At 35.2% G+C, this 11,846-nt stretch overlaps 1 long non-coding RNA gene across 1 annotated transcript; it reads right to left on the bottom strand.

Moving 5' to 3' along the window:
* Positions 1 to 9,148: 9,148 nt before the first annotated feature.
* On the bottom strand, positions 9,149 to 10,851 carry LOC125212951. Its single transcript, XR_007174803.1, has 2 exons — positions 10,723 to 10,851; positions 9,149 to 9,496 (listed from the first exon to the last, which is right to left on the bottom strand). It is a non-coding gene; the product is annotated as an uncharacterized LOC125212951 (long non-coding RNA).
* Between the last annotated feature and the right edge of the window lie 995 nt (positions 10,852 to 11,846).

Genomic DNA, 11,846 nt, shown 5'->3' on the forward strand with positions numbered 1-11,846 from the left:
GTGATCAATTTTTTTATATTAAGTTACGTATAAGATGACCTAGTGAAAAAATAATTTAATAATTTTAAAACATGAAATGATGAAACTATATGTATAATGGGGGAGTGTTATATTGCTAACTCAATGCTTAATTGCTAACTCCAACTCAATAATAGCCATTAGATATTTAAATTAAAGGCCTAGATCATTAACCACGAAATGTCAATGCGATCAACAAAAAACGTCAATAAGGTCATAGGATTAATTCCAAAATATCAATAGGGATATTAATGTCAAGTTAGTTATAACTAACTTTTAAAAGAAATCCCAAAACTTTAAATTCATATAACAGGGTCCTATTCTAATGCTTTTAGCACCCTAATCCAAAATCAAGACTAAATCTCCACCCTTGGATTTTAAAATGAGTGGATGAGATTAAAGCTCACAAAATCTCAATAAATAGTAGACAAAATATCAACAAAAGGGTAATATCGTCATTATGTTATCATATGATAATTTTCGTGAGTGTTTTTTTATATCAACATTGTGTATTACAAATATAAAAAATATGACATTAGAATATCAACACATTTTTATTGAGATTGGACATGCATAATATTGAGATTTTGCCTACAATATATTGAGATTTGTTGTTGCCTTTGTTGAAAATAGCTGCTTATCAACATGTACGAAAATTGAAATATAATTTATCAAATTTCATCACCCGAACATCGTCGGAACATATGCAATTGAGATCTCGTTGGAATCCTTATTAAATTATCTTTAATTTGATATATTTTTTGCGAAAAAATAATTTAAATTGAGAGAGTTACGTAAATTTAAAGATTTGAGATGATTTTGAGGATTGAGAAAGTAGTTAGTTATAATTACTACATATAGGATTTGACATTAATACCCTTTTAATTTAATTAATAATTATTTAAATTTAAAATATATTACACTTGACATCATATTAACCACGTGATCTTCTAATCTAATGGTTGAAAATTGGTCTCAATTTGGGATTGGTAATTAGTTAGCAATTGATTACATCCCTCATATAACATATATAGAATTAACGATAATTTTATAAGGATTCCAACGATATACTACATGCATATGTTCCGACGTCAAAATTTGAAAAAAAAAATCTAGAATTTTCGTATTTTTCGTACACAGGTTAATGTCAATGCAGCTAAGATAATATGTCAATATAAAGCATATACAATGTCAATCCTAAATTTGTGTTGACATTCTCAAAGCATTGTGTTGATATTTTCGAAACACTATATCGACATTTTCATCCAAAACCCTAATTTGGCGTTTTTTTTTTATCTTTTTCGATTTAATTAATAAAAACAAAAATTACACGTGGCAAATTGTAGACCACACGTTTTTTAAAATCATGTGGCCTTAAATTAGTTGTAGTTAGCAATTAAATGATGAATTAACAATTGATCACTCCCCATATAAGGTGTATATTATATACATGGAATGGGGACAAACTTTTCATATAATAAATGGTGTATATTTACATTTAAAAGATTTCCATAATCTATATATCTAGTTAGAATTGGGGTTATATATATTTCATTTGTCGAAAATGTGTTAGTGTAACATACTAAATAAGGGTGCCAACTTAGTATTCCTTGACTAGGGAATTTTTTCTCGCATTCCTATCCTTTCAAATAGTCGCAGCCGCAATAGCCAGTCTTGTAGTAATATAATTAAATAATTTTTCAATATGACTAATCATAATTAATTTCACTAAACCAAAATTGGGGTAATTTGTATTCACTGCCCACTGAATCAAACTATCTCTTATTCATCCCTTAACTATCTCATCTCTTAACTACATAGGCCTCACTGTACTTTTCAGCTCATCTCTTAACTAAAAAATAGCACCTGCATCCTTCATCTCTTAACCATCTCATCCCTTAACTATTTATTTAATTTCTTTTTTTATTTTTATTTCCAACAAATTCAATTAATATTTTATTAAAATATTAAATTAATACTAATAATTCATTAAATCATTAAAAACTACAAAAATTACAACATCCAAACGAAAATACATAATTGAAATCCTATGGAGTATTTTTTATTTTAATTTTAATTTTTTAATTTTTGATTTTTATTACAATATTGAAAAATACAAAAATTAAAAATTACAATATTTTTATTTGTTTTATTTTTAAATTTTCCTGATTTAAAAAAAAAACATTTTAAACAGATATAAACGACGCACACTCGCGGGCCGGCGAGTGTGTGTCACGCACGAACCGGAGCACGCCATGTCGCCAAGGCGCGTGGCGAGCTGTCTCGTGCCGATGCCCTTCTCTGCGAGACACACGGCGAGCTGGCAGGGACGAGATGGTGTTTGCAACACGGTCTCGTCGTCGTCTCGTCTCGGTGGAACGAGATAGGGACGGCGACGAGCCGCGCTGCTGATGCTCTAACAAAATTAAATTACCGTTAGGTCACAATATTCTCTATATTGTCTTTGTAGGGATCAGACCACTCGGGATTCGCTAATTACCGGGACCTCTTTTATTGATTAAGTCTGAGATGGCTAATCTCAGGAATACAAGCCAATACAAGTGTGATACTAAGATTACACTCTACACGAGTACAAGAAGATACAATTGAAGAACCCTAGACTAAGATCAAGTACTACACAGAACTTGAGTCTTCATCTTCTTCAAATTAACCTGCACACTTAAGTAGAATCGTTAGTAACACAAGAATGATCCCGTAAGATCTAATATTCAGAATGAAACTTAGCAACTAAGAAAGAAACAGTAGTTTGTGAAACATTTCTGATGTGTTGGAGTTGTGATTTCCAACTAACCTGAACCTATGAGCTTCAAGAACACGTAGGAAGTTGTGGACTTCACTCTGTCCTATCATTTGCATAGTTAGAATCGACAAATCCATACAACTGACACCTTGATCGTCTTGAAAACTGACCATCTTAGAAGTATTTTTTCGGATATCTAAGCAACCACTTAAGAGCTTCCCGATGCAACGGCCCGAGGTTAGACATGTATACACTCAGCAGCTTGACAGCAAGCGATATCGGGTCAGTCTTAACCATGAATACATCACAAAGCCGATAGCATTAGAATAAGGGACCTTTTTTTTTTTGCATAGCTTGTTCTCAGTTGTGAGTTGTAGGACAAAGGTCCCTTACTTAGCATAAAATGACGGCTAAAGGAACGAGCGATTTTAGCACCAAGCGTATTAAACTTTTCGAGAATTTTTGCGCATAAGGTTCGATGAAGGACCGGAGAAGAGGACTTCACATCCACAAGGATATTGATCCCCAAAATATTTTTAGCATCACGAATCTTTCATGTCAAAATTTCCACATAAAACACTTTGCACATGTTTAATAGACTTAATGCAAGGACCATAATCAACATATCATCCACATACGACGGCAAGAACACATGCACTTTATCGAGGTTTTCCACGTACGAAACGAGGCATCAAAAGGGTCTCGCAATAAAACCTAACTTACGCATGCATGTATTAAACTTAATATTCCCTTGCCTAGGAGATTGTTTAAGACCATACAGGCCTTTTTAAACGAAACACACATGATTGGAAAAGTTTGGGTCCACAAAATCCTACGGTTGTTTCATGTATATGGGTTTATCAGTCGCCATGAAGCGGTTTTTGACATTCATTTGCTTTAATTCCCCGATTAAAATGAGCTTTATAAGACAAGCATCGCTCTTTACAGGTAGTAAACTTAACCACGGGAGCAAAAATTTGTATGATCAATCCCACACTCTTGCTGAGTAAAACCTTTGGCTTGACCTAGCCTTGTACCTCGGCCTACGATCTCGTCTTTAATTTGAGCAGCCACCGTCAATACAGGCACCAGTAGGAGGCACAAGGATCCAGTTTTATTGTGAGCAGTGGATTTCCTACTTTAAACCATAAATCCTAGTACTTGGACTTTTGAGCACTGCTTAAGGTTTGAGGCCGTTCCATCGAATTGAACACATTAAAAGCTAGAGGCCGACTAAATTCACATAAGAACCCAGTCATCGGGGACTTTACCAACCATAACTGGCTACATCGCTAGTTAAGCGATAATTGTGTAATGCGGATTATTCTTGGGTTGTGGCTCACCATCAAAAACATTTTCATGAGTCGGGGTCTTGGTTTTCTAGAGGCTCGGGGTATAGGATCTGGGTTGATAGGGGAAGAGTTCAGCTGCCCTGGCTGTTATCGGTGGAAGCATCAACGCCTGGGACTCCACGCCCCTGCAGCCCGGGGGCCTGCTCCTCGAGATTGCTCCACCTCAGCAGGGTTCGCCCATCGAGGATGGGAAGCCGGGGGACACAGGGACAACACAGGGGGAAATTAAATCTTCATTGAAGATAACATCCCTATTCCTGACAAACCAGGTTAAATCCTTAGCTTAGCGTCCACATAACCACCCAACACCATGCGGATAGCCAACAAAAACACCACTTCCTAGACCTTGGGTCTAACTTATCGGTTACAGACCAGACAAAAGCACTACACCCGAACACCCTTAGGTGTGACAGTTGGGTCGAGTGAAAACATGCTCGGCGTACGCCGCCCAAGAGGAACGAAGGATCTATTTATCAAATAGCAGCCCAAATTGTAAAGCTTCGCCCCAAAACTTTTGACAAACCACTTTTGGACGAGGAGACCACTTTAACCTTTTCAAGGCAGAGTCCTATTCATCTCTCAATAACACCATTTCTTTGAGGGTGTAGGAAGCAGTTTTATGTCTAATCAGTACGACCTGAAGAATCCCATTTGAGCATTGCAAAACTCAAGGCCTTATTTGTCCTAATGGTCTTGATACATTTTCCAGTTTGATTTTCAATTAAAACTCTCTAATTTGAACAGGTTTGAAAGACATCATACTTATGTTTTAAAAGAAAACACCAAACTTTTCTTGAAAAAAATCATTCACAATGGATAAGAAATACCCAGAGATCCGAGTGGGTAGTAACGGAGCGAGGGCCCCCAGAAGCATCCGTATACGGGAAATTTTCAAGAACTGACTTGGCTAACACATTTTCGATCATAGGGGTGGGAAAAGACACCTATGTTGTTTCCCATGACACGGGTTTCCTGAAAGGGTACCGTTTTGAAATCCAACTCAGTAAACATTTTAGAATTTTCAAAAGTTTTAACTTATACATTTCATTATTGCCCAAATCTATTATGCACGATAAAGCACTTATCCATTTTAACCCGGTTACACTATGATCATAACTAGTTAGAGGCTTAGTAGTACGCCTGTCTGATTACATTTTTCACGACTTTAAACGGGCGCAGCACACCTTTACGAGATCATCGCAATACCACCTTTACTTACCCTCAAAACCCTCAAATTCAAGACAAGACCAAGATAAACGGTGTAATTCGGATCGGACACACATATCTCACGTTTTCAAGGCGGCAAGTAACCGTTTCTCGAACTTTAAAGCCGGTGCCCGATGCCGAGGATTTTGCTTCTTGTCGTTAGCCATAAGACACAAAGCATTTTCACACGGAGTTTGAGAGAAGTAAAAAGAATCTTTGAAAGGACATATGTGAAAAGTGCATCTGAATCAATTAGCCAGTCATTTTGGTAAGAAACACTCGGGCGAGTTTACGGAAAAACATCATGGTTCGCCAGAGCACGCGCCATCTGCACCATCATCTCTGGCCAGATTAGCAACAGCCTCCAAGTTGATTATTACCATTTGGATTCTTTACCTTTCTTGGGTCTATTACGATGCACTTGTATGTGTCCATTCATCTAATTAAAACATTTTCTTTTAAACTTAGGGTCTTTACTTTTAGACTGGAACTTCCTTGCCTCTGTTTGACTTAACACCATTCGAGAGGAATTCTTTGCCATCCCACTCTAGATTTAGATCTCCCTCTCACATTCAAAGCCTCAGTTTGAGAAGATTTAGGGTTAAAGTTTTCTTTAAGCTCCAATTCTTTTGACTTTAAAGAACTGATTATTATGTCTAGAGGGGCACTATCCCTTCCATACTTTATAGCTGCCTTAACATCACCATAAGTATCAGGGATAGCATTCATGAGGGCTATGCTGGTATACTCATCAATGGTTTTATCTCCAGACCTTTTAATGTCCTGGACCAGTTTTTGAAAAATATCAATATTATCATCTATGTCCTTTGAAAGATCTAATTTAAATTTAAAAAGCTTTTCCAGGATGTATAGAGGACATAGAAGTTTCAGTATAGAGGGTATCCAGCTTAGCCCACATCTCACTGGCAGATTCAATAGCCCCAACCTTTCTAATCACAGAGTCAGAAAGGTTGAGGATAATTGAAGACCTAGCTAACTCATTCATTTCAGCCTTTTTCTCAGCAGACATATTTTCAGGAAGGACCCCTTCAATGGCTTTGAAAACCTTTTGCTTTGAATCAGAACACATTTAACCTTTTGTTTCCATATAACAAAATCATTTTTCCCATTGAAGGGGACAATGCCAACTGGCTGAGTCATTTTGAGAAAGATTTTAACACACACAAAAGAACTCAACACTCCAAGGGCAAAGCAAGCAACTCTACTTTCACAGATAGTGGATTTAAACAAATAACAGTAAAAAAATCCACTAGAAACAAAGATGCAGAGATTTTTCATGCAATAATCACAGATGCAGCTAGCAGCAAGCACACACACAGGTAAAACAACTCAAGGTGATCCCAGACACACAAAGATCAAGTCCAGGTGAGTTCCTCCCTATCTGTCACGTGTACCCCGGCAAGAGGATTTCCCAGTTCACAATCACCCAATATATGGGGGCGCAGGGGGTCACTCAAGACGGTTAAGGCACAGAGTGGATAGGTAATTTACTCAAGACACAGAAACAGAGTTCTGAGATACACACCTTGAGTAAGAAAAGAAAGACAAGCAAGCAGCGGAAGAAAAGAAAGCTATAAGCACCAAGATCATGCAAGAAGACAAGAGCACAGAGTTTTAGACTGCGGCCATGCGGTTACTACCAAGAACAAAAGCCCAAGCCTAGTGGTTCTAAGCACATATTGGAAAAGTACAGGTTTAGCCAATTTACCAGAGCGGTTACCCCTTCGTTAAGGTGTAATCATCTTCACCTCAGGGCCTATACCGGAGGCCTAGAAGCTATTCGACTTTTTTGAGCCCACCTTCTTAATTTGCTAGCCGGGCGCGCCCAAGTGATCCTCCCATGGCTCTGATACCACTGTAGGGATCAGACCACTCGGGATTCGCTAATTACCGGGACCTCTTTTATTGATTAAGTCTAAGATGGCTCTATATAACCAAGTATCAACGGTGAGAACAAAAGACTGGAGAAGATAGCCGGCGAACGCGGCCGGAATCTAGAGAGAGGTTAGAGAGAAGGCAGAGCAAAGGCGCAAGAGAGAGAGAGAGTTCTGGTTTTGAATTAGGGTGTAACCGAAGAGTCATTAGACTCATAACAAACACACACATTAATCCAACGGCTCAGAAGCACGATCCTTGTGGAGCTGCTACGTGGCATGCATCTGTGCCATCAAATAAGTAACAGGCCTGCAAAACCGGGCTGGACTTATTATCAGCATTGGGCCTCATATTAATTAAATGAGCAAGCCCAACACAATTAATATACAGGTCCAAAACACAAATAGTCCACACATTATTCAATAGTCTTCTTCTTCCCAAAATTATTTCATGCGTCAAAGTTAAGTCAAAGTTAAGCGGATTTCATAATTTTTCATAATTCTTATCATGTCAATTTAACACTATTATTTTAGAAAAATCCATTAATTTAGAATATAAATGAATTATTATTATAGTACTTAATAAAACACTCAAAACTATTGTTATAATTAATTATTATAAAATAAGTTGAATGCTTGATATAGTACGTTATGCATTTTCAAACAAAATTTTATTCAATCATTTTACAGCTTAATTTTAAGTTTTTTCTATGTCTTTTGTGTTATACTTTCATACCTTGTGTTTTTGTTAAATTTTCTAAAATAAGTTATAGCTAGTGTAACAATGAAATCAATATTTATCTTAATATATACTAAAAAATATAAAAAAATTTAAATGTTTTTGTTATTGAAATTTGAATTGCATAATAAAATAATATAGTCATTATGATGAAGAATTTTTTGGCATTATCTTTTTGATCTTTTTGTTATTTTCGTTAACCTTTATTATATGTAGGAGTATTTTATTTTTTTACTGACATTAAGTGGTACAATTGAAAATCACAAATTTTATGAATTGTGTTAATTTTCTAATCCGATATGAATAACATTTTCTTCCACTTTAATCTTGCATGGTTTACTTTGAATCATAGTACAAGACTTTGTTCTGACGCCTTAATTCTTCTATCCAAGATCTACTTTCATTATTTTAAAACGACCTCACCCAAAAATCATCTCCATCCCCTCCACACCCCACTCACATAATCACATCTTTTAACAATAACCTCACTTAGAAAATACGTCACTTTACTTGCTCTAGAAGCTAGTCTACGACCAAGGCAAATTCTATTAGTACATCTCTAGTGAATTTAGGTTCATTTCTATTGTTTGTTTGTCATTCAATGTCCGCGACTACTAAAATTCCATGTGTTGTTAGTGGACTTGAGATCGATGTCAAATTCAAGTGGGATCGGGGTAGAGTGGTAGACCAATCCTTCGGTTAGTCCCAAAGTCAAAAGAATTTCCTTTTCCTTTAATTTTGACTTTTCATAGATATCATAGTATAACAGTTACACTTTATTCTTTTGGAAGTTAGGTTAATTATGCTAGTAATTTTTTAATGTAGGCGTTTACGGAAGGGAATTTGATCTGCCGGTGAGAATTGACTGACAGAGCCTGGTTTCCTCTTTTCTCATACATGAAAAATGTATAGCTGATCATGTTTAGATAATGTAATTAGATAAAAAGGATATTCATATCATGAGTTATTAGAATATTCCGTTAATTTCATCACCACCGCCCCTGACTTACTATAATTTTGGAATTTGTTAGGCTCACATTATATTGCATTATTGCAAAATATACTACTACTATTTGGGACAAGTCTGAATCAAATCCCTTTGGGCCGGATTAAATTGGTCTTAATGCTACAAATAGCTGAATTGACACTTATAGTTGAATAAAATTAAATAATCAAATTTTGAGTTTTGGTAGATAAATAATTATAATTAAAATATAATCACACTATCAAATAGAGTTTCCTTCCACTTCTAAGTGTATAACATCCTCCTAATCTAATCCGCTAGATTTTCACCTGGATTGTCACAAAACTTCAAACACGATTTGCATCATACACTTTAAAATTTGCATCATAGTAGTAATCTCGATAAAACATAAGAGTTGCCGGAAGTTAAATAGGAGAAGTAAAAACTTGACATTAAATCCTTGCAATTAATAACCTGATGCTCCTTTCCTCCCTTCCACTTATATGCCATTCCATTTTCATTCACGATCATCGCAGTTGCCGGAAAATCGACAGTCCACTACTACATAAAAAGAATCGAAAACATGCATCATCGTAAAGTATGACTTCCTTTGTTGCTTATAGAGGTGTTAAGTGGGCTGGCCAGCCCAGCCCGGCCCAATGACATTTGAGCCCAGCCCAGCCCAAGCCTATGTCTGTGGAGGACTAGGCCGGGCCTGGGTCTTGGTATAAATAATGAGCCCAGTCCAAACCCGGGCCCAGATGGTAAGTGGGTCAGGGCCAAGTTCAAAATATTTATTGTGCTAATTAAACATTACTTAATCTATATCATAGTGTAATGGCATATAAATATATATTATCAAAAAATAAGGAATCAATTTGTAGACATGTAGTTTTATATATTCTCACAAAATTTGTTTCCTACCCAAGACAAAGCATCTGTCATTTGTATTAGTCTACTGAGATAGATGTTGAGGGACGATCCTAATGATTGCCCTAATGCCAAAACCGTTGTGAGTATTCTTTCATTTATTGTCCTATAAATTAGACATTTTTATATGCTTTCATGATCTCTTGGCATTTTGCAATCAGGCTAATTTTTGTTTATTTATTGTGAGTATTATTTGGCATTTGTAACCTCCTTTACCGTCCGATAGAAGATGTTAAAAATTCTGGTACATAACTTATATCATAGACATATTAACTAGATTTCTCAAAATCCATGATTATCCATTCCTAATTATCTCCATTATAACACAAGTATATAAACTTAATATTGGTATTTTTAAGATAAATCCCTACTAGGTTTTCGATGTCGGGAAATCCGTTAAATTCGTATTATCCCTCATTTTCAACATAGATTTCATATTCGTTATGGAATTAACCAACAAAAATCCACAAATAGAAGATCTTATGAAGTCAGAATTTCATTTATAAAAGAAACTCACAATTAGTTTCGATTTTGATTCGATCTAGCGTTCAAAACTCATCAAATAATGTATTTTAAAATCCAATTCAAGCCAAAACTATCTTTTCACCTCAAAATTCACCAATTCAGCCACCTATACGTTCAATATTCATCCACATCAATAACCATGTGATCCCACTTCTAATTCAAACATCAAATCATAGTGAACGAAGGCCCACAGTCGCGTAAACACCAACATATCGAAATTTAAATGGTTTAATCATTCCAACCCCAAGAGGCCTAATTTTTCTAATATCATAACACAATATATATGTATCAATTTTCAAGCTATAAAAATAGTATGGATAGTTAAAACTTACTTGATTTATTAGAGTTTACGCAATTAGGATGACGATGCGATGAGAAATCGAGAGGGAGAAAGAGCTTAAGAACCCACCGTTCTCCTCCTCTATGGAGGCCACGACTGTACCTATCAAAATATGAGGAAGAAGAAGTGTTGGACAAGTGTTATAGTGAGGTGGAAAGATTCTAGAAGTTTTCATATTTATCTACTAATTTATTCTATATAATTTTCTAACTAAATTCATTTTCTTGTACTAATTCATGGAACTTGACTAATTTTGGAAATTACTGATTTTGATGCTGATTATGTTTATAGATCTTGATAGGCAGGCAGAAACATGATGAATTGAACAAATTGATCTGTCGTTTAAATCTATGTTTACATTTTTAATCTCTTCTTTTAAATGCATAATTAGATTTCTATGTGTTTTGTCTATATGCATTAGATTTTCAAATCGAATGTTTTGATCAATGTTGTTTTCTAATTGAATGTTTTTCTATCCCTATTATTATTCAATTATATAGACGTGTTCATGTAGCTTATTTATTGCCTAATCATCGCTTCTACTAATTACCAAAGCTATTAATTTCAATAATATATCAAAGTCAACTTTAAGATGCGGTTAGTATTAATACTTATATGTTTCAAATAATTTGCTTTGGTTGAATATGTGATTATATATAGCTTCGTAGTAGTACTTATCCACTCTGTCACCAATCTCAAACCTTATTTCCTCTAAAAAATAAATAAAACATACACATGTGCTTATTTGTCGATCAAAGAAAGCGGCGATTATTTTAGTGTGACAGACTTATTCGTTCCAATTGTCAATAAGAGCACTTTAAAGTTGAAATCAATTTATAGAAATAAATTTAGGCCCAAAGTAGAATTATATTTAAATCAGGCCCAACAGAAGGATGGAATACAAACTAAGCGACTTACTACTGGTTTTTAGCCACACAATGAGATTCCCATTGTGGAATTATTCTCAAATTTCAGATGTTATTCCCATTGTGGAATTATTCCCAATTAATACTTACTTACAATTTAAATGCAGTTCAATTTTTCACCATAATTCTTTATTTTAATAATTCTAAATAGCAAAGTCAGATTTATCGACAACGCGGTTATATTTTCATT

The sequence above is a fragment of the Salvia hispanica genome, chromosome 3 (genome assembly GCF_023119035.1).
Source record: "Salvia hispanica cultivar TCC Black 2014 chromosome 3, UniMelb_Shisp_WGS_1.0, whole genome shotgun sequence".
NCBI classification, from domain to species: domain Eukaryota; kingdom Viridiplantae; phylum Streptophyta; class Magnoliopsida; order Lamiales; family Lamiaceae; genus Salvia; species Salvia hispanica.